A 25,122-nucleotide genomic window follows, 5' to 3' on the forward strand; every position below is an offset into this window, starting at 1 on the left:
CAAGTCTGAGCCACTTTCTTATGAGCAGTTTATCAGTAGATAAAACATTTCAAATTTTGGAAAATAAGGTACTCAGAATATTTGAGAATAGAATCATTGTGTTTCTTCTGATATTTCCCAAGCAAAGTATATTCATACCTACTTTGCAGTATACATTGCTGTAAGCCAGATAACTGCAGAGCACACTTAGTACACTCAGTGTGCATGGGTCGAACCATCTGTAGACCACAAGCAGAATAAGCCACAAGTTGTTCAGCTGCATCTGTGTAATTGCACAAAGCACAGTTGATCTGCCCATGCATATTAAGCCCGAAGTACCCAGAACTACACTGGATTAGCTATGCACACACAGACCATCTGGACAATATACATACAGTTGGTTCAGCACTTCCCTGATGGATGTGGACTACTGTATGCCTTGTGTAATTTCAGATCTATACATATGTCAAAAATAACTTGAACTATCAAATATCCACAGAGCATCTGCAAATTTTTATGGTCTTCTATTTAGATTTCACCTAAATAATTTTTATAGGCAAAGTAGAGGAACATATTAGCAAATAGATGAAGAGATGGTGCCTTGTCAAACAATGCTTCGAAATCAGTTACACATTACCCCTTGAAGAAGTCAACTAAATGATATATAACTCTCTGAAAAAGAGACAAGCTTGAACAAGAAGATAATTTCCTAACCTGGTAAACATCTAGTTTACTGGTAATTTTCATGTTCTTCATGCCTTCATAACAAATAGTGATGTGAATTTATGGAGAGTTTGGTCAGAACCTTAGCATACATGTAGAACTACAGGACTGCAAACACCTAAACTCTGGCAAGTGAACTTCTTTATATTATCTATACGTTTAAGTCTATAACTGCAACATGCTTCAATGTTTGATCTCCTGGTACAACACCCATGAATTAAAATTTAGCTGTTACAAAATAAAGATAAATTAGTGACTCTACATGTAAACTCACAGAGTCCAGATCTCTGTGTTATAACATTTTGCATTGTTTATTGGAACAATTTCTCATTACTTTTCATTTATCAACTAGTCATTATGATTCTTGTCTTCGACATAAAGAATAAATATAAATTAGCTTCCTCAAAGTGTGGACTTGTGAGAGGAGAGGAAGGAAAGTATGGGAAACCACTGCAGTTTTATATCTGTGGTCTTAGCTAAGCAGGAATCCCAAGCCAGAGTCTGGCCTGTTTGTCTCTTTTTTAGGGCTACTGCAGGTAGCAAAGGAAAGTAGGATATCCAAAGGAATACATTTGGCAGAAGAGCAGAAATCAGTTTAGAATACTGGGACTATACAACTTTTTATGACTCTCTGTAGCTCCTATATAATATTAAATGTAATGGACCGCTTTATAAGGGAAACATATATATTACTAGAATTTCATAAGGATTCTCCCATATTTTTTTTACCATCTTCTTGATATTTCCTCTCAGCATGGAAAATGCAGATCTGAGCACAAGGACTTGCTTGCATTAGATTACTTGGACTTGGCTAACTGTATTCATTTAACGCGTATTAATTTTAAATAAAGGGTAAGTACAATAATACTGCAGACATCAGAATAGGGTACATAGATATGCACTGAGCCATAAATAAATTATCTGAAATATTGGAAGTAATCAAATAGTATGTACCAGCTCAAGTGAAAATCTATGCTTTGCAGCTGGGTATTTCCATTACTTAACATGACATACAACAAGGTTATTGGTGCAATGAAAGAGTCACAGAAGGGAAGTGATGAGGGAGAGGTTGACTATTTAGTTTGCCACAGAGTTGCAAATAGCCAGAGGACAACTATGTGATTTAGGAAGGCAGTTTAGTGCTCGCCTAGGCTACCCAACAGCCAGAAAACAGAACAGACAGGGGTAGGAAATGCAGCTCATGTCTATGATATCCACACTGTTGTACAATTGCTTAGCTTACATTTCATTATGTATTTCTGCTAAACTCCCTCATCAGCTCCAGGGATTTCAAAGCCACATTTTCCATCAGTCAGCAAAACTCGTACATGGCCACAGGCAACAGACGATCTGATCTCTCTTTGCAGTTCTCTGTCATCACTATGCAGGAATGAAATCAAGATTAGTGGGATAGAAACTTGTAAGAAAACATGAACTTGGCATCTTAATGGTAATCTTTCATTTGGAAAGGCAATCATGGTTTCTGATCCCTGCTCCTAGAGCTATTTCTCTATTATATCTAGTAAATTCACTTGAGAAAAGGCAGTTGAAAGTCACTAGAGATATATTCATAACTGACAAGAAAAAAATTAGCACTACCTATGGGAAAAGAGGGTTTAGTTCTAGTTTTCACTCATGATTAATTTCTTTAATTTATGAAGAAAATACAAGCCTCAGTTTTGAAAATAAAACAAAATAAAATAAGCCAGCCTGCCTCAAATAAGATAACTAGCCAAGCAAAACCCCCATGCTGGTAAAACCAGAATGCTCCCTGTGAGCTATCTGTATGGGGAACTGTTGTCCACTGCAAGCTTTTTTCCCCTAGATTTAACACCTAGATTCTCAGTTCTGTCCTTGTGTCTTGTTTAGAGGAAATCAGAAAGCCACATGATGCAGACACAGTATATTATCCATCTCTCATAGTTACATATATGTATGCATTGTTGAAATTGTTATTCTCATTACATTTTTAAATTTAACTAATGTCTCTCTAAGTCAAAACATAGGCAATAGGCTTTGCTTTAGGTTGAAAAAAAAAGCTTGCTTCTGCTTACTGCTTTGCTAGTTTAATTCTATTAACTTCAAGCAAGTCATTTCTATTTTAGAAAACTGAAAAAAACCCCAAATTATTTACACAGTTCCATAGAAAGGAAAAAATATTTTAATGGGACAAGTCACAATGCAGCTGCATTACTACTCCATCTAAGCAAATATATTTAATAGCATAGAACTACTGGACTGCTACCAAGCTGAATGAATTCCATGCTTACCCTGTTCCTGCAGTGTATCTTGTGCAGCAAATGACTGCAGTACAGAGCAGCAATCTTTCTGCTTTCTTTCCTTTGAGTAGAGCACTGACCCCTTCTACTGACATTCTACATTACAAACTCAAGATTAATTTTCTTAAATATCTGTTTCCAAAACATCTGTTTCCATTTACCTTAGCAAGCATAATAGCACCTCTCTTCAGTTAAAACAATAAACAAGGCCATGTAGGCTATGCAGTGTACATTACATAATGCTACTGATTCATTTTACATTAAGGTAAAATTGAATTTAAGACAAGATTTAAGTTCTGGTCTTGGCCTATTACCACACTTGGGAAACAAAAAATAAAAGCTGATGGAAAACAGATTGCACCATACCCTGTGATGATGCCAAATTTGCAGAGCTAACAAAACCAAAGATGTCACCACACTCAAATTATTAGTTTTGTGGGTTGCCTAACCCCAATAATAGCATTCAGGTACTTGCTATCTCATGTGGTCAGTGGAAAGGCCAGAAGCCTGAAAGACACAATGACAAAAGTATTTACTTTTGAACAGTTTTAGTTATGCTTGTTTCTGTGGAGTTTTTTTCTAAACAGACAGAACAGCAAGCACTGATTTCACTCTTGAGATTCCCCTGAATCAAGGAAGCAGATGCAGGAACATCAGGAACATGTCTAACACACAAGATAATGGGGAAAAAAATCAATTGTAATTAAGTAAACCAAAAGAATTTCCTGTTCGCGTGCACAGTGATGGGGCTGCTATGAAGGGGTAACCTCCCCCCAAACTGTAGAAACTTGTAAATACCTTTTTATACTGCACAGGAAATTCAGACACATATGAAAGGTAGAACTTTTGAAACTTTATCCCCTTGCTTTTAAGTCACTGTACACTCAAGGCATGCCTCAGCACATGCTTGTGCACAGTGCAGAGAGGAGGCAGTAACAGCTTCCTTCACTGCTCTGTTTTAGAAGGAGGGTATCATATGCTAAGTCAATGAAGTGCACACCCAAAGTGAGGGATTCATCTCACAGACTGTCTTCAAAATGAGCAAGTGCACAAGCAATGGGAGATGTTCAAACCACAAACCAGCTCCACAGCCTAGGAAGCACTACTGTCACTGCATGACTTTGGAAATGCTCCTGTGGTCATCAGCCCCTTCTGCAGCCCTCAGGTTTTACGACATGTAACAAATACATGGGCTACATGTGACAAGTGTTTTTCAGAGTAATTTGTATGCTGTATGTTAATTTCATCTAACATGGCATTTGTATTGCTGTTTATGTGGGCAAGGCAATGTATCCTTGTTCACTGGCCACCCCTGATCCTAAGGATAGGAACTCACCTGCAGCTCTCTCCACATGGTCCTCAGCAGTTTTGTGATTCTGAACACAAAAATGAGCAACCATTTTTACCAACAGGAAGAGGATTGTTCTATTTCTTAGTATGCTGCTTTGAACTTAATAATTTTCTAACAATATGTGAGAAATGGCTTATTACCAGGAGATTAACAATTTCTCTTTACAGTAGCATAACTAGCATCTCTTCTTGCAGATACACATTTAACTTTAAAAACTATTTCACATATACATATATCTTTCAAAATAAAAATAAAAAAAAGTCACATCACTACTGTAAAGAAACTTCCAAAACACAGACCCGGTCAAAAATAAACATGTAAGCAATTCTCACCTATTTCCTGATTAAGTTTGAACTGATTTTCAACAAAATTTTGAATTAACAATGACAGTCCAATGTAATTTTCCAAAATTCTTGTTCAGTGGACACTCAGGAGGCTATCATGTTTCAGTTTTATGTCCAGGCATGTCTATACATGACATGGTCTTGAGATATGACAGTGCTCAAGCCCTGACACCTTGTGCCCTAGAGGTAGTACAGTCGCATAGTTCATTTCCTCTATTGAATATTAGATATTTGGCTTGTTTTGAGATCTAAAAACTCCTACATGACTCTCAGTATTTTCAGTTGCATAGAGGGGAAAACAATCTTGAAAATTCCTAGAAACCATTCCTAAATGGTTCTTACTATTAAATGGTTAACTACAAGTTGCAGCAACAGGACCTGCTGTCTCTGCCCCACCCTTTGAGCAATGCCTTATTGGAAAAAGTTCTGGATTTGCAAAGAAAGGTAGAGCCTAGGAATTAGTATTTCCACAGAAGCAGTGTTTTGAAAGCCACTGAGTGAAGATTGTTAGCCACACTGACTCATTTAAAAGCAAAGATTTCACGTTTTTTTTCCTTTTGAGGTGTTGGTGACTTTCCAGTCATTTAATATTTTCTATTCCAACCTTACAATAAATGTTCAGGATGTTAAGTTGATTTTTGATGGGAATGTAAAGATATAATAAATAATCCAGTCAAAAGTCAAGAGCAATAATATTATAGATTATGAAATCTGGTGATATTGGGACTTTGGGAGTTTTTTTTAATTCTATGACTGGTCAGGAAGAACAATTAGAGAAATGTGCTTCTTAAAATAAATAAGAATATGTTATGTGCAGGAACTTTAAATGTTTAGCAGCCCAGAACATTTGAAAACTGATGAACTTAATGCTATGAAGTGTACTGAGAAAACAGAAAAAATGTAAAACTTGGACATTATCACCAGCTACTATGTGTTATTTAAAAATGGAAAACCATTAATCAGAAATTTCTGAAAGATTGATATATACTTAAAAATAGCATAAACGATAACAAATTTTGCAGAAAAACATTCAGTCATTCAAATTCTGAGCCACTTTCTGTTACCACCCTGAAGATCAGATAATCTGCTAAAAAGCAAGCAACATTTACTTTATCAAATATAGTACTGAGCTATGTGGTTAAACATAGAATTGTAGTGCACATTTAGTGATGATATTGCAAAGAAATTATTCTCAAATCTAGGTACAGAAATATGAAAAAAGGAAAGAGGTTTGAGATCTGTAGTTCTTATAAATATCACACATCAAATATACACAAACTATATTAATGAGGCTAATGAAGTAATAAAATATTTAATAATTTTAAAGTTTTCTACCTTTCATTCTATCTTAAATTGAAACTCATAGATTACTAGGTATGTACCATGTGACTCTGTTCATGTGGCTCCACCTGTAAGATGAAAGCTCAAATAGAAGAATCAACATGGTACAGTAAAGACGACAGCAAACAATGTCAGATCTGACTAACAGCAAATCACATTTCTTTCGATCTCAGCTTTTCTGATCAAAAAATAAGAGTTTGCCCATTTTATAGGATTTGGGATTGGGGATTAAAGTATGGTTCAAACCCATACTTTTGTCTTTTCATTGACTGAAAGTACTCTTGCATTTGTGATTGAAACTACTTATTGCCATTCTAAATTGTCATTTTTAATGTATTAGAGACTAAAGTGTTTTGGAATGCTGTTTCTAAATAGTAATTTTTAGTTTATAATAGTGAGTTTAATGCCTTCTGGTATTTTGGCATCAGGTGTCCAGGGCAGTATCTTAAATTATAAGATTAGTCATTGTTGTTGTTCCATAACTCTTTAGTACTAGCAGACCAGTGTGAAAGCTAGTTCTAGCTCTGCTAGATGAGAGAAAGCTTCAGCCACTCAACCTCCCAGAGTCAGGTATTGATTTACAACACACCCAGATGAGAAAAATGAGGAGAGGCACTCCTCAGCATGTCATGCTTCTTGTCTGATCAATGCATCTGAAGACAAGGTACCATTTTCTACCAGACTCTGAGAGCTGAATAATGTTTCTGCAGGCGTTATATATACAGCTCAGGTGCATTTGTATAAACAAGCTTACAGGGAGAAGCCAAAGCAGGAAACTTCATTTTTTAAAACCATTTTTCAATGCACTTGAGTGGGGGTACAAAAATGAAAGTAAGAGCACTACATAAAGATGGGAATATCCACTTATAAAAAGTAAGTATGTCAACAGTGAACACTGTCAGAGAAAAGATCAATGCAATTTGTAGGGTCATGGCTCTAAGGAATCGAAGGACATTTAAGTCTGAGGGAAACATGCACAGTTAAAAAGCTTAAAAATGTTCGTGTCACATTCACTGTGAGTCAAGGACAAATTAGAGACTTAATATCATAAGTGGAAATGATATCAAATAGATCTTAATTTGTTTTTGAGGAAAAAGCTTATGAAAAGTATAAACATAGAATAATTTTCAGGGCTTAGCAATTTTGAGTAGGAGTTGGTTTGTTACACCTGTTTATGTAGTTTTCCATATTTATCACTCTCAAAATTCTTGGTTTTCTCTACAATTTAAAATTGCATCAAGATTTATGTTTGTAATCTAACAGATCTTACCTCATTCATGCAGGTAAGTTTTTGTTACCTAATTGATGTAATTGAGTTATATCTTGAAGAATTCTGATTTGTGCTAGGTAAAAATGTAATTTCAACTAAAAATCCTTTTGTCTTATCTTAAAATAGAGGCACATTAACCCAGAAGAATACTTCCCTCTAGTCTTCTTATACATACTGAAGTTTTATGAGCTGAATTTCACATATGCTAAAAAGATGCAGTTTCTTTTTCTGAACATATTTTGATATTTCAATGCTGTATGATTAATGCCTAAAAAAGAAATAGGAGTGATATATATTTTTATTGATAAATTAATACAAGTACTATTGCAATCGTGTAAATATACATATCATCCATCATTTAATAATTAAATTTTTGCAGAGTATCTATAAATTCATTATGATGGAAGTCTTCTTTTGTCACTTATAGTGCAAATTACTTCTCATACTTTAAACTGTGGGATGATAAAATGCTTTTTATACTACAATATGTAATGTCATACAAAATATAATGTAATTGGTATCAACTACATAGCAATTCTCAAGGTGGGAAAGGTTGAGGATAGGGGGCAGGAAAGGGGGCCTGAGGAAAGTCCTCAAAAAAAAGGTATGAAAATTTTTGCTCTCCCTTCCTGTCTTCTTACTTTTTTTGCTCAGACTTTTTCCTCCATGAAATCTTTTCATCTTTCTGGCAAGCCCATGGAGAACTTGAACTTAACATTATCCTTAGGTAAGTGGGTCCTAGGGAGCAAGATGCAAGTGTGCTGTCTCCCTCCATGTCTGTTTGAGCCTTTCCAGGCAGCAGGGCTTGCTGGAAGTGAGTGCTTTGGGAGTGTTTTGGGCTAGATTGGATCAAGGCTGGGTTTTCAGGTACGTGGTTGTGAAGTTGGGCTTTCTGTTGGCTCAGTGACAAGGGAATTCTTGGGTGAACTGCACGTTGACCACAGAAGCTTGTAGCAAGCCAACAAGCAGGAAGAGGTGAATGTACCTAAAATATTCCAAAACCAAATAAGGTCAAGATCAAAATTCTTACCACTGTAAAAGAGTTAAAGCCAGGTGAGAATGCAGAGCAAGAGGCATTTTTTCAGTGAGAACACAATGACCTGATGCATAACAGATGGAGAAAGCATAAGACTGTGATTAGGCACTTTACACAGCCTGTCCCCTTAGTGACTATGTCCCCTAAGAAGAGAGTGAAAAAGTGCAATATATTTTACAGTATCAAATCTTAAGGCATTTGTTTTTAAACAAGAGCACATAGATTTATCAGCAGCAATATGGAATTTTAATATTCTGTTTTATTACCTATTTTTCTCGGGCTACATCTGTACTATATTTGAGAGTGTGCAGCCAAAACTTTATTCTGTCATAAGCAGCTTCTGAGGCAACATGAACCTGCCAATATTTCTGGTGTATTTGTGGTGATACTGGCTTTTACAGGTAGTCCTTCTGGACCTGGGAAACAGATTGCTTTCAGATCTCCAAGTCTGCAGACACCTGAGCTTTTCTTGGAAAGTCTCTCTTGAGTTACTTTTGGTTTTGTCCCCTGAACACCAGACATGTTCACATTGCAGGTAAATGGGTTTACACACCTGTGAAGTTTATCTTTCCAGAATAGCGTCAGAGCTGTTGAAACCACAGGGGCCCTGCTGAAAGCACGTAGAATGGATGGTTGTAGCTATTTTAGTCTCCAAGCTCCCTTCAGAAACATCCTATTTATCCTATATGTAGTTCGATTGACCTAGGTTTTAATTATTTCAGACTTCCTTCTGCTGCCATTGCTGGTGTAAATGTTTTCAATTTCTAGATGGAGTGATTCATCCCAGACTATGAGTGCTTAACACAGCAGTTTGGCACATGAAAGGCAACCAAGCCTAAGGGCTGCTGAGGTCAGTGGTGCCTGTGATACTGGCAGTCATAATGAATCTGACTCTTATATTATATATGTCAAATGTCCTTGTCCAAGTTTTGGAGGCAAACTATGTTTAAATCTTATTGTACTTTTAACACCCCTCCTATATCTAAGGTCTCTTTTCCATCATGCTTACAAAGAAACAAGTTTCTTCTTATATAACAAAACCTGCCCTTATTCAGAATAAATTTCTAACTAGTTGCTTGAGCTATGTTATCCTGCTCTATAAGTTCTCAGAAAACAGACGACTGGTTTCCTCTCAGAGGGTCTTTGCAGCCTTTCTTCATTATCCTGAATTTAATTTTTTAGATGTTAACTCTGTTGTTTAAATTTTCAATTTACATCAACACTGTGCTTTTGAAGACTTTCAGTTCCATTTAGGAGATACTAATATCTGCAAAGATTCCTCATTATTCTCCTTTTAACCTTTTCTTTTTCACGACACCTTCTAAAACTCTTCAGTTTAAAACTGCTCAGCTACCAAAACAACTCCATCACCATAAAGGTCTTCTTTCCCTCTGTGATATCTAAGCATTTTTCCTTATGCTAGATTGCATCCTGGTTGGAGCAGGGATTTCCTTTCTCTCTGAATTTGAATAGCACATACAGATTGGGGTCCATATCTGAATGCCTGCCTACTGTAGACATACAAAAGTATCCATACGCCATACCAAGCTAACTTGTAATGTAGGCCACAAATTGAAATAGAGTAACTTGCAGGTAAGAATCTGGATATTGAGGTGTTAAAATTCAAGACTGTGTGCTTCAGAGGAGTAGTATGAAGGAATGCATTCAGAATTTGAGCCCGAGGTGGATTTTAATAAAGTTCCTGAAACTTTCAGAAGTAAAAATACAGTCCACAACACTGCAATATGGTATTTTAACTGGGATGACACATGAATGCCCCAAAAAACCTGAAATCCATCTTGTTTTAAACCCCTAAAACTGTTAACAATTACTGCTTCAGCAAAGCCACTTGAATTGGAAACATTACACAAACACAGACCTGCAGACCTCCAAAGAGAGGAGAAAACTGCTTACTTTGTGGTCTTCAGTATACTGCTAATCACAGTTTCACTACCCTCAGCCATTATTCAGCCATCTTCACCATCTTTTCTCACATGAAAGAGAGCAAATGGCTTGTATTTCCTATCTGAAACTTATCTGAACAGACAGCTAAAGGCATAAGCCATCCTTTTCTAAAGTACTAAGTAATCAAGAATTCACACAAAAATCAATATGAAATTCTTGTCACTGCTTGGAGACGTATTTTTTACCTTAACACCAAAATATAGACTTATATACATAAGCTTATACCTTTTGTATGAAATTTCAGCCTTATATCATAGTCAAGCTTACTTTAATCACAAGAGGAAAAAAACTACTGCCAAAACCAACCAATTTCCTGCATTTCAGAATTCTACAAAGCATATAACCCTGAGAACTAAATGCCACTGCTGAGACAAACAGAGAAATATTATGTGCAAGGAGGTCAAAGAAAAAGGGGAGAAAACACTATTAATACTATAAGAGAGTTAAATGGAACTTAATGTCCTGAAAACTTACTTGTTTTGAAACAAAGAAATAGCTTTTCAAAATAAAATCTAATGTTTACTACTCCCCTGCACTTAAAAAAATTAATTAATTCATATTTCCCCAGGTGTTCCCCCCCCAAACTCAGTGTTAGATATCATCTAGGAATCAGGCATGCAGACATAAGAGAGGGGGTACTGTATCAGCTACTTTGCTTTCTCTTGTTAGCATGTCTCATAATTTATCATTCTCTACTCTTGGTCAGTAAGCATTTTTGTTTCTCCCAGTGCAGACATTAAATATTATTTAGTGCTGGTTCAGGAGTAGTCTGAACTTAGATTTCACAGATGTATAGAAACCTGTCTTGAGGGGAAAGCAGAGAGCAAGTCTGAGGTCAATGCCCACCAGGGACAGACTCCCAGGCAGCCTGTGCAGCAGCTGGACAGCACACAACCTACAGCAAAACTACCAGATGCACTGTCTAAAAGATATGAGAATTTCTTTTTACCAGGCTGTAGCCCCAGAGTTCCCATAAACTGTAAGAATACATGGGATTGGTATTGCACATAACACTTATCATTTTTTAAAAAACTGAACAGAGAATGTATGTGCCCTTCTGAGCCACTGCTCATTTTAAACTCATTATAGTGACACCCTCAGCAGATGTGGTTGATAGCAAAGCAAAAGAGACAATGGCTCTTTTTAGGTCAAGCTGAAGTTTGTGTGTGAAATAAAGCGGTAGCACCACTGTTCCTAGTGTTGCAAGAAAACAGTTTCAAAAAATGATTGCAAAATAAAAACTAAAAAATTAAAATATTGTTTGAATAAAAGTAATCTTCAGTTAGAATTCTATTTGAAAGGCACTCATAGTAATTAAGATTTTTTTCCTCTAATCTCATCGCACATAAATAAAACTGAAAACTTCTGTCTACTATATGTCCCACTCATGAAATATGACAATGTTTTGACTTCAGACCAGGCACACTCCTCATATGTGGTGATGCAACACTGCATCTACATTAGCATGTCCACATTTTCTAATTTATATTTATATTAATAGAAATAGGTTTATAATTTATATATTTAATATTTATATTTATATTTTATAATTTATTTTCTCATATTCATTTTTTGGTGCTTAGTTGTTCCTTATTAGAGATGAACAAGCTGGTGACACCCTTCACCTGCACTCCTAGGATGTGGTTTTGTATTACAGACTCATAGACTGGCTGAGGTGGGAAGGCACCTCTGGAGATTGGCTGTTCTACTAGAATAAAGAAATTCTGCTAAATTTTCTCACAGATAAGTAGCCCAGGTGGGTGTACATTCTGCTGCTATAAAATGATTTATCTCTCCCTGTGTGAGTAAAAAGAAAATAAGTTGAACTGAAGGCAAAAATACTCAGACGCGAGGTTTCTACATTACATAGTTAATATTTAAGGAAAAAAATTAAATTGTTGGATAACTTTTTTTTTCAATTAAGCATTGTTAAGGTAGCCAGTATGGAACTCTGAATAGTTCTCTATCTTTATCCATCACTGAACATTCCAGGTGGTATATTTGTCATTATTTAGGGTTTCATTTTAGAAAATAAATGTATCAGATTGAGTTTCTCAGCTGTGAAAAATACTGAATATAAACATTGAAAATAAAACTTTGAAATGGCTCTGGTACACTCACTTTAATCAGATTCTGAAGTGTCCTAGTTCTCTAGAAGAAAAACTATCAACTTTAAAATCTTTTTAATTAAATGTATAGTATTCTCCTGACAATAAGCAAATTTGGTCAGATTTGCCAAATAACCTTTTTCTGCCCCTTTTATTCGAACACTCGTTATCATTAACCAGTAAAGACTATTTAATCTAAGAGAAACACTAAGAAATTAAGTAACTTCTCAGGATCTATATTCTGTTCTTTCTAGATATATTTGTAGTCTTGCAAAGAGTATATATCATAGGATAAATATTTTCAGGGGATGTTTATATGCTTTTAGGCAATCCTAATAAAGACAGCTATTACTAGGTCTATTTTGGACCCTATATAATTTCTTATACACTTTTTTTTTTGAAGTCTGTTACACAACAGATATCTACTTCTTTTTGTAGACTCAGAGAAAAATCGGATTGGAAAAAAAAGATCAGAGGCCACGTAGTTCATCTCGCTGCCCAAGGCAACACTGCCATACCTATTTCCCAACAGATGTTTCATCTAACCTCTTCCTACAGACCTTCAGGACAAATTTCACAGATTCCTCTGACACTATTGCAGCTCTTCACTATCCTCTCTAGCAGAATGTTTGTCCCCATATCTCATCTGGGTGAGCCCATTTCTTCTGCCTTCACTTCCTGTCCCACCCAGATGGACATCTAGAACAGTATTCGGCTCCTAATGATCCACCAGTCACTTCACTTCTGTTTTCAGGTGTAGAACTACTCCAGGAATCCTGCAAAGCTACTGAAAGAGCCCTGCTGAGACATTCCTAACAGGAGCACCTATCATCTGCATTCAGTAATACCTTCATCACAATTTCCTCTTAGCAAACAAATGCAACAATAATTTTAAACAGAGTTTGGACACTTTAAATAATTAAAGAAAATGAAAGATCTTGCTCTGAATGAAACACCATTAAAGAGTAAGTAGAAAATGGAGTATGGGGAGGGATGAGAGAATGGAAGAATTGCAGGCATGTACATCTAGAACACAGTCTTGTTACTGGCTTAAAAATGCACTTAAATAACCAAGTATTTGACAGCTTCCTCCAGACATATTACTTCAGTTAAACAATACTGTAGTTGCTATTTAGTGCTTTCATCTTTGATCAATGCCACTATTAAATAAAGCCTAATTGAGTCACACACTCTTCATTTATTTCTAAATTTATTCTGACCTTGACAGGATTTGGGTTTTAGTTGGGTTTTGTTTTGTTTTACCAGGACAATGATCTTCAGTGTTTTGAACTGTATTATGAAGTAATTTAAAAAAGCCAGTGCTGGAACCAAATTAAAGGATCTGTTTAAGGAGTAAGAGAAAGATGAAGATTGGTCTGCATGGTTACAAGGGACTGATTACCAAAACAGAGGGAATGAAATGGGATAGATCTTGAAAGCTTGAACTGAGCTGGATGTTTCTCACACCAAAACTAGAGGCGTTATGTCCTTTTTTCCCCTCAGATACTTGTGAAAAAAGAGGAAATTAATAAAAAGAAGGATGGAAACACTTTAAAATAGAGCACTGGAAGGTTAGAGATCCACTGGATACTTGCCTTCTGAAAATGCAATGTAAGGAGAATTTCCTGGCAGAAACAGGAAGAAGAGTGAGAGTTTCTGAGGTTGATAAACGAGTACAATAAATAGCATGGTGGTTGAATTAGAATGGTGGATTTTCAAGTGATATTTAACATGGCAGGGAAGGTTGCTACCCAGAATTTTTTTAACAATTTCTTTAACAATCTAATTTTTAACAATTGATTTTTTTTAAATCAATTATTTTTGCCAAAGCTAAATAGCATTTCATAAGAGCATGAAAAGGGACCTGGAATCACACACACTGGTGGAAACAGAAGAGACAGAAATGATGACACGATAATAAATAAAAGACAGCAAGCCTAAAAACACTGAACACCCGTGTATTCAGTAAGACATCACAGTGATTCTTTCAATGAATATTACTAATATTGAATAAAAAGAAATCAGTACATTTTACAGAAGTTGGACTAACCCTAGTATGAAAAGGGAGATGATTTTGAAGTTCACATTTGTCATTTAACTAATTACATCACTCCATACCAAACTTTCAGTTATTTCCATCCAACTTCTATATGTTTTTATGGATAAGAATCTACAAAGCATAAACCTACAGCTAGAAAAATTGAAGTAACGTGTACCAGAACTACTGAGATTTGGGAAAAAAATATGGAGACCTTGCATGATATTCCCCACCTCCCTACAAAATTACATTCAGTCAGAAACATCGGTCATAGGCTTTAATTGTTAAAATTTACTCAAAGGTTGCTTTTTTCACATTTTAGAATATTTCAGCTTCATGACTTTTTTTCTCCTGGAGCAATGTGATCTCTTAAGTGCTCTAAAATATTATGCTAAAAAAAGCCTCATGGTATTCCTTGTCTAGTATGTCAAACTGTCGCCATAACATTGGTTGTCTCAGTTTACAAGTGAGAATATCTATTGTTCAATTTTTAATTTGGTTTGTCTTCTGCTGTAGTCATTTTGGCTTGTGGAATCCCACTGCCTCCTACATATATCAACTGTTATCAACGGAGAAAAAGAAGGTAGAATATGTTCCTGTTACTGGAAAACAATCATCAATTCTCTTCACGATATTTAGCCCAAAAGACCCAATAAGTTTTTCCACAGGTGAGCTGGCACTGGAGTTCATAAACTTAAGATGAAAGGAAAGACATTTATCCAGAAGAGTATCACAGTTCTAAATGCACACACACAAATAAGATCAAGCTTTCTGCCCTTAAAAAAAAATTGCAAAGAAGTACCCACTTCTCCTGATTACTACCGGAATATTTCTCATAACCAAGAGCAGGAGAACTTCGTTCTTAGTTCTTCAGTTTCAGGTAGCCAAAAATCAGAGAGAAGGATTTATAAAATCATTTAAGGGACAAAATTCAGTGCTAAGCTTTGTGAATTTGTCTCTCAAATATTTTGGGTTCTCTCATTAATGTACAAAACTCTAACAGTAGAATTCACATGTTGGAAGGATGTAGTGTAATATGGATAGCAGCAGTGATGCCATCCTTTATGTCAACAACCAGCTGTCCTTTAAACTGTTTGGAATTGGGGTAGTGCATTGAAGAGTCATATTCATAGACATCCTGAAGATTTTCTAGCTCAAGGCCACCTTCATTTTAAGAATGAAATAATATGTAATTAATTTTAGCTTCCCAGCTATCTCAGTTGTTGACATTCACAATTTCTGAAACTTCAAAGCAAGTTTAGGTTCTAATATAATAATAATTTCAACATAGATTTCAGTGATTGATAATAAACTACCCTTGCCCCAATATAAAGTATTGTTTCGAACAGCTGACAGGACACATGATTTCATGATATACATTTATCTATATAATTTTCCTGTAAGTCATCATAGTCAGACTATTATTTCTGGTACAAGATGATATACAAATTGTTGTTGTTTTCCTAGAATCTCACTAGAATTGTACTGATTAGACTATGCTTTATGCAAGCTCTTAATTCCCTTAATTCCCTGTGTCGGTTCCCCCCCTTCACGCTCTTGATACTTCCCTTAAAATAATGAAAACTTTCTGGCAAACTGAGGACAATCAGTTTGAGGCTGCTTGTCTCTAACTTGCTTTCCTGTGCCTAAATACTTCAGCAAATATTCAAGATCACACAAACCAGGCTCAACAGAATAAACTATCAGGGTGTCAGTCTTGACAGCAATCATCCTGTTATTGTTTCACTTTAGATCTCAGAGTCATTTTTAGAACAGTCTTTTTTCCTTTATACTTTATATTAACACCTCGGTCAAGCCTGAAAAACACAATAGAAAAGTAGGTGCACTTCAAGCATGCAACACTAACATCAGCCAATAAAAGTACAATTGAACAGGCTTTCAATAGCGATAGAAAACACCAATCCATTTTCAAATATTGCTGAATGAGTAACAACACCTTTTTCAAAGTGGAGATGAAACATAGGTGGCTTGAACAAACAGCCCAATCCCAGGTAAATTATTTCAGTGGGATGCTTTTAAGCACATACCTCAGACAAGCAGCAGAGAAATCCATTTTAGAAAAGACGCTGAAATAGGTTGATGTCCACCTGGCAAATTTCTTGTGCTGTTTGAAAAAGCAAGACGGTTCAGATTATGAACCGAGTTATATCTACAGCATTACAACAAGTTCTGGTCAGTATGTAAATGAATATAAGAGCTTCTAGCAGTGTACCTGATCAGAAAGACTAAGGTCAGAGGACAAGTGAGATAAAGGAGAGGGATGCCTTTCTTCCTTTGGTAAAACATTCCTGTGAAGCATTTAGCCTTAAAGCAGAGTTTCTCTATGGGAAGGAAAACTGTACACTCCTGGAATGTTTGCTTTAGCCCTTAATGTGTTTTCCATGTGAAGGAATAACATGACCCTTTTACCTTCTAAACAGTTCAGGTAAAATACTTAATAATAATTCCAACAAAATCACCCCCCAACAAAATGGCAAACACCCAAAAATACAAGGCTGCTGAAATCCTACAAATGTAACAAAATGCTGTGATGCCAAAAAGAACTGACTGCAGCTTTTGAAAAATTTTTTAAAACACCAAAATTTTATTTTCTCCTTAATTATATGCTTAACAAGTACTATAAAGGAAGCATTCGGAAATTATTTTAGAAAAGAAAAAAAGGGGGGGGGCATCCATGTCAACAGCTCACATCAATGCACTAAGGTCTAGGATTTCACATCCTGCTGGCTTACCTGATAAAATGGGAACTTCAAAAGCATTATGAAGAAAACAAAAATTAAAGAAACACCAAGAGACAGTCATAATGAAAAGCTTGAAATACTAATAAACTTGTTCAGATTCTCAGTTGCAAAAGATTACAAAGTGTTTATAAAGTGCTGCATTCTCATCGAGAAGGGGGGGGAAAAACAACCCTCTGCAGTATCCTCTCTGCTTCATTCTTGGCTTCCTGTTCTAAGGCTCATTCTATGGCACCTAATACAAATCAGCAAATTGCAGGAAAAAAAAAGGGGGGGGATGGGAGGAGGGTGAAGAGAGATAGAGAGGAGGGTGAAGAAAGAAAAAAAGGGGGGGGAAGATACCAAGCCATCACCTTAAAGGACAGCCCCATCTATCGGCAAAAGCAAAGAACTGGCTGTAAAAGATCGGTTTTTAGGTGATTTTCTGACTTAAACGAGCCTGAAAATCTGCAACCCCGTTTTCCTTCAGCGAGGAACAAAGGGCAGGGGTTGCACTGAGAAGTAGATTTCTTTATCCAGCGTTAAATAAGCTAGAGATTTCAGTAATTTTCATTTCTTTTCTGTTAATTACTTGTCTCTGAATCGTGCAAAGGAAATACTTTGGGTAAGTGCCGGCCATTACAAAAGCACTAGACACCTTTCCAGGTCAGCCCCTGGCACGCCACAGCAAAATGTTACCTGTCCTCTGTCTCATTTTACACCTCCCCACTGAGTAGTGGTGGTAGATTCAACACCATCAGTCACGGGTTCAATCACAAAAAAAGAAAAAGGGTTGCTGCGCCCGAGTCCCGTGACGTGTCCATCTATTACAGACTGCGCTGCTAATCACGGCGCCTGGTACACGACTGCCACGTCAGCTCTATACATTCCCTCTATTCAGATGGCAGCTGCGCAGCCAAATCTGGAACCTAGACAAAAAAATGCTCCTTTTTAAAATTCAGCCTGCTAAGTAACAGTAACTGCTAACACAATGAACTCCATCTGCATTGGCTCAGCCTCAGTTTGAGCAAAATCAGATGGCATTATATATTTCTCATTTTGCTTTGTGGCAAAAAAAACCCCCAAACAAACCACAAACAAAAAAGTCGGGATGACCATGAGCAAACACTTCTGAAAACCCCAGTGTCCACCATGCTGGAGGGGGGTGGGTGCAGTATGGTAGGAAAGGAAGGAAGAGGACAGTGACTAAGAAGTTAAGAGATGCACAGAGGAAGGGTTAAAAGCAATACTGCGTTTATTTCATTGTTTAATAGCATTTCTGCATGTAAAGATAGAAGAAAACAAACCTAATTCATACCTGCATGCAATAAGGCTACAATCTATGATATAAAATATACTTAACATTAGCCTCTGATTCAGTGACCCCAGGCAGCTTTAATGAACTTGATGCCTTAGAGTCAATTCCAGTATTGTTCTGATATAGATTTTTTCTAACATTTTTACATCATGAGATTTTGACTGTTTAAATTTTCCTTGAATCCAAACTATGTGAATGTGAATTTCTCCACCTCCCAGTGGTGACCTGACATGCTTGTCCCTTCACAAGAAGCACTTAGAATCTCTCAGTATAACACCTAATTTTCAGGCATTTATCAATACACAATGCTCTGAACAATTGTTCTAACAATGAAATCTAATCTCACAAAATTTTAAATATTTTCTCTTCAAATATTACAGTGATTAAAAGGACACAGCAAGCAAGCTTATGACACTAAATATTTAGTTAAAACACACCATAATAGTATAAACCATAATAAAATATACCATAATACCAGTACTCAAATGCTGACATACAAAGGGCAAGACCTAACTGCACACAATCATGCAACCTGTCTCCTTTGAATACGCCTGAGGTCTGATTTAGAACGGCTTCCCATGCTTTCATCTTTCACTGCTGTCATGATCACCAGTTTTGAATTTAGCTTTTCTGATGGCACTACTGGTAGGTTGCTCAGACAGGTCCCCATTAGCCCAATGCAGTTCAAGTCTATGACCTTCAGGTAGAAAGAGCTTTCTTTAAACCATTACCTTGTTATTATCAGCTGGTAACACACTCTTCAACTGTTTCATGCTTTCTTAGGTATAATTCTAAAGGATGATTTGTCCTTTTTCCATATATTCGCAAAATTCTTTGGGGTCATGAAGAGCATTTGCAGGTGAGAAATTATCTTGTAGCACTAGTAACACACCTGAGTCAGAATCATCCTAAAAACTTTAAATACTAAACGGATGTTCAGATACTATTGCTGATGCCAATTGATCATTCACAGAAATTTGTCTGTTAATGGAGGATGTTTTTGGAAATGCTGCATTTTCTGGTGTTTATAGACACAGACTCAGATAAAAGGTAGAATACTTGCTTCTCAGCTTGAAGTTTTAATATGAGTTCCTCCAGTCTTTGCTATAATCTGGGCATGTGTGACACGTTACAGCCATAGCTCCTTTAAAACATTGCACTTTGAAATGAAACAAACAACACAAAATTAAACAGTAAACCAGGAATGAATGAACTAAGATATCCTGCTTTAAGCATCAGTAGAGGTTCAGCATAGGATGCTTAATATGACCACTGACTTTGAGAAATCTCCAAGTATAATAAACAGAATACAAAAGCTTTTTTTTTTTTGAGCAGCATTTCTCATGCCTCAGATTTCACTGGTCAGAGTGGTATAACCAGGTGCTCAAATTCACTCCAGCAGCTTATATTGTCAAGAAAATGGATAGGGTCTCTGGTTATCTTAACAAGCTCCTCTTGTGGCTTCTTGAACCGGACTGTCATCTCATATGGGGTTTCAGAGAGAAGACTTCATCAACACAACAGCAACTTCTTTCCAACTGCTAAAGAGCTATATCTCATGAGTTCTTATATATTTAATATTTTAAACTTATACATTGCACCACAGCTGAAGAAAACAAAAAAGGTTTCTCAATCACAATTTGTCCAATTCTAAGATACAGGGAAAGTTTTTTTACTGTCTCTAAATAAACAGCATTTAGTTGGAAAATTAAACTGCATTTAGTTTGGAAATTTTTGAGCTTCTTCCTGCAAGTGTGGTGACAGCTCCCTCCCTGAGTGCCCAAGCATAAATCATCTTAATGGGTAAGGGCTGAAGCAACCATCCAACAGGCCCAAAGGAGAACCCCTCTATGCCCTGCAGAGCAAGGACACAGTTGCCAGGCAAACTTTCCATTGCAGCCATGAGCTTGCAATCTTGCAGATTTCAGATTCTGCAGACCTGGTAACTTTGCATTAATGGAGATCGGTGGTTCACTTGCACTCATATACATTTTGACCAGTCCTACTCTTTGCTCTACCTCAGGAATACTGTGTAAATGTTTAAGAGCACTGGTGAAGAACATCCCACTAAGTTTTTGGCTCAAGAGCCTTAGTGATCACCAGGCATTGTGAGATACTGTTTTTCTAAAGCACATGAAACGATTCATCTGGAAGTTCTTCTCTGGTGACCCTCTGCAGCACAATTCCCTTTCTGAATGGAACCTATAATGAACTGCAACTGGAGAAAAAAGAGAATGTAGTCCTTTTTGTCATTATCCTGTTTCAGCATTTTTGGTGCAAAGAAAGTTGTGTACAATCTAGAGAAACCTTTAAAATTGACCTTAGAAGCTGAGATGTTCATATGCGGCAGTAAACCACATAAGCAACAATGCAGAATAGTATGCTCTACATACACAATTATTAAAGTGTTAACAGTAATAAATATATATATATTTAATGGCAGTGTCTGAGATATATTTTATTTATCAAAACATCTCCCTTGATTCTTTACAGTATCTCTTTCTAGTGTTCTAGGAATGAATTTTATGAATTACAGTGGGTGTGGAAAACAGCTAATGGAGTACTTCATCTAATATATAAGGGATGAGCCAACCAAGTTCCTCCATGGACAAGCAGGTAAACGTGATAATCCAGGGGACATTTTCTCCTTCTAAACTTGTGAACCAATTGTACTGCAGTCACAGAAGTGCTATACAGGCAGCTAAGGGTGGAAAAATACAATAATGGAAAACCAGAACCTGTAAAAATGAGATGAACTGTAGCAACACAGAACAGAAGACTTCATCCAACCAGTCTCAAGGAAAAGCAAGGAAAACCTCTGAATAAAAAGAATAGTAACTTTTTACACAGGGAACAGAGCCCATCTACCAGCTTCTTAACAGATATCTTCACAACAGACAAAGTCCATTTCTACAGCAATAGATTTTTATCACATTTGGAATGTTTTTGTGTACTAGATGCAACTAAAAATCAGCTGTTCTGGACAAGGTAAGATCTGCATTTTTGAGCCCAAACTTACCTGGAAAGCTTGACAATTTTACTATTACAGTCTTACATTCAGATGCTACATGAGATAAACTAAAACACAGATCTTTGTAATCTTCCAATTTAGCACTAACTTAGCATATGATTATCATCACTCAACTACTCAAAATAGGCAGATAAAATCTGAGATATAAATACCTTTATAGAAAATAACAGTCTAGTGTATACTGCTATACTTTTTTACATTATGGATTACAAAAACTGGTCTTACCATTGTTTATGCTAGAAAAATTCTTCAAAAATAACCTATTTCACACACTTTCATATTGCTTCCACGCTCCTCAGTTTTAGTGCCATTTCCATGACTATGAAGGGAACAAAGTAACCCCCTTGCAGTACAGAAAACTCTAGCGCTGTGAGGAAAAGTGAAAAGTTTGTCAGAAACTCAAGCTGCATACTGTGATTTGAGGAAATATACAGAACATTGAAAGCAAGCTAATGATGTAGTGGATTGGACAATTCCACTAAATCACAGAAAAATAACAGGAGGCACTGACCATTAAGGGTCATCCTACATTGTAGTGGGTTCAAAACATACTTTACTGCTCAGATTCAATTTCTCAGACCCAAAGTGATACATCAGAATATAGGATATATAAATACACATAGGAATCACCATTTTCTAACACTTTCTATCCTACTGTAGTATCTGCAGCTTGCTGTGCTCAGAAGTACTGTGCATGCCCTGCTGTGAACCATGATGCAAAAAATAAAAATAACACTTCCAGAAAATCACTATACACTTAAAGACAGTATTTTTTTTCTTCTAATTGAATAGATAGGTTATTAATACTCCTTGAGTCTGTAAGAAAATACCTCAAGCACCCACACTTGAGATGGGATGGAACACAGTGTACTCATACATAATAGCATAACTATTTTAGAACACTTCATGCAGCAAGAAACAAAGAATGTGAAGTACATCATTATAATAATGCATGGTACCTAGCAGTTTTGTTCTAAGTTCTATATTGTTCTATTATTTGTTTGAAAGACATACTTTTGTATTTTGAAACATGAAAAGGTATCTATAAAATGTTATACAATGTAATGTACTGCATTGCAACAGAGGTGTTATCGAGGTACCAAAAATCAGTTACATTTTCTTGAACCTAACTTTCACAATGCAATTAATGAAGGCACCAGCCTGGTATTTCTCCTGAATCACAGCACAGGTTTATATGACTGTCATTTGAAAAAAAAAGTAAATTAGTAACTGGTAAGGTAAGGCCAATTGACTGCTTGGCAGTTCTTTTCCAGAGAAAGAGAGTTTTCAAAGATTATAAGAAAATGATAAAACATCTCACTTCAGAACAAGTGCTGAAATTAAATTCTATCAGTTATTTCTAGAACAATGTGAAGAACAGCTAGTTTCCTGTGGGGTGGAAAAACACATTTAAAAGGCTTCCATTCTTTCCATCAAAATTAGTTTTAATCTGATATTAATACAAAAACATATATTAATATCCAATCTTATTTTGACCTAAGGAAGGGACCCTGGTACTTACTCTTAAAGTGAGCAGTTACCTATTGGACATGAAAATTCTATAAATGCCATATTGTAAACAGACAATAATTTTGCATTTTTAATTTTCTGTTTTGACACTCATTAACATAATTCAATACAAACACCACTATTTTTAAGTTAATATTAAATGAAAGTAAATTAAATGGCAGTAAGTTGTTAAATACAATGCTGTCCAAAGTTTCTCTCCCTCTTTTTTTTTTTTAAGTTTCTCTGTGTTTTTGAATTTATTATTGTATCTTAAATTTGTGTTATTTAATTTTTACAAATTGCTGACTCCCACGAAGGAGAGTCATAGTACCACAGAACAAAAAAGTTGCTGTCCAAGGTACTGCACATAAAGACAAGTGTTCCAATTAATCTCGCAGATGCATTAAAAGTATTTTCAGATTTATTAGGCAGTAATTTTCCTTAGCAAGGAAGCTAGCCTTGTTGAAATTCCCTACATGATACTGCAGTATCGGTGTTATGCTGTTACTTTCCAGGGCCTTTTCTGCTGCATTCCAGTATAATCAGGCATTCCAGCACCTGGCAATACCCACCATGTATAATTCATTTAAGGACAAACCTGTTATATACTTTGTCACAGACTGATTTGCAGAAGGGTTTAAATCCAAAAAATGTCTTTGAATTCTACATGGTGCATGAAAAAAAGCTACCCTCTCATACAAATCTAGCTCACATGCACTGTTCCGGCATTCTGCAGAGCAGTCACTAAATGTAATTTTATCTGCAGTATTCACCTTACATATCTCAGAAGCATTTGATTCACAAATTCATGCAGTAAATAGCATCCTGAATTTAATGGCTACTTCAGAAAATAACCACAGACTAGAAGAAAATTAAATACCTTTTTGTTTATTTTGTTTAGTTTAATAATAGAAGCATATTTGTAATTTGCAAGACTAAAACAATGCAACAGCCAAGAACTGCAGCAAACCTCTCAGAGCTAATAGCAATATCCAGTAATGTTTTCCCACACTATCTTGAAGTAAATGGATTTAATTCACTGCTTAATCAGTCAAATTAACACTAATCCCACTATGGTTAGAAAAGATGTTTGTTAAACAAACCCAATTTATGATTTATTTATTTAGAAAGTGTCTTAAAGCTAAGATGCCTAGAAGAAGTTCTACTCTGTTAATTCAATCATGCTGACAGGGCTGGTTTCACCTAGCAAATTATCTCTGCAGTTCACAGCATGGCTGACAGCTATCTGCATAGAAAAACTGCACAGTAACCATTTAAATCATGCAAAAACACTCACCCAAGATGATGTAGCAAAGATCAGGATCCAGCTTCCAGACCCCATGAAGCTGAGGGAGCAATGCACTAGCTTGCTCAGGCCAGCAGTGTCTCTCCTACACTTGACCTAGACTGCCTTACATAATGAGGAATCAGTGCTGTATCCTGTGTGGAGGAGCAAGCTGAATGTCATCACTGGCAGAAGTAGGGAGAACTGGCAGCAAGCAGGCTGGTAGTTAGCATGGAGATCACGAAGTCTGCTTTCCCTGACTGTTCTGGGAGAAAACACAAGAACAGCTCAGAAATGCTGGTGTCATTCCTCCCCTGGAACGAATGACCGGAAGGAGCGAGGGTGTTACAAATGGGAGGCAGACAGCAAGCACTAAAGCTGCAGCTGTACCTGCTCTCCAGGCAGCAGAGTTCCTGTCACACTGTGTCTGCAGGACTGCACAGCCACAGCTGATAGGAGAGCAACAGCAAGGCAAAGCAAGGAAGGAGAGACAGACTGCTCCTGCATACGTTTGTCTATGTCTTACTTACTGTGGTGAGTAGAAGAAAAGCAATGGTATAAGATAAAATCTGGGATTAATTTCCAAAGGAAAGTGTTATTTCCTCAAATAAATCTTACTGCGTGAAGGTTAGTTTCTGGAAAATAACCATTTTTTACCTGCTTTACATGGTGTTACAGAGGTTAAGGTGCTGGTATTACAGAGATTTTATTTTTCAAGAAAATGATGGGTAAGATACGTTCCTGGTTGTGAAGATGTTTACAGTCATTTCTGGTATTTCTTTGCCTTTTTTTTTTTTTTTTGAGAAG

General features: G+C 36.3%; 1 protein-coding gene across 6 annotated transcripts in view; it reads right to left on the minus strand.

Moving 5' to 3' along the window:
- The window catches only part of LOC103764132 (sodium channel protein type 1 subunit alpha), a 90,410-nt gene extending 65,686 nt beyond the window's left edge, over positions 1-24,724 (minus strand). For 3 of the 6 annotated variants that reach the window (XM_008931001.4, XM_029959813.1, XM_029959811.1), the window contains exon 1: positions 24,328-24,677. The gene's annotated coding sequence lies outside the window, so the exon portion shown is untranslated. Of the gene's footprint in view, positions 1-21,746; positions 21,889-24,327; positions 24,678-24,705 lie in introns of those variants that run through there. The other 3 variants (XM_029959810.1, XM_029959809.1, XM_029959812.1) reach the window with 3 other exon arrangements.
- Between the last annotated feature and the right edge of the window lie 398 nt (positions 24,725-25,122).

Source organism: Manacus vitellinus, unplaced genomic scaffold, assembly GCF_001715985.3.
Source record: "Manacus vitellinus isolate BGI_N305 unplaced genomic scaffold, ASM171598v3 scaffold_22_pilon, whole genome shotgun sequence".
Lineage (NCBI taxonomy): Eukaryota > Metazoa > Chordata > Aves > Passeriformes > Pipridae > Manacus > Manacus vitellinus.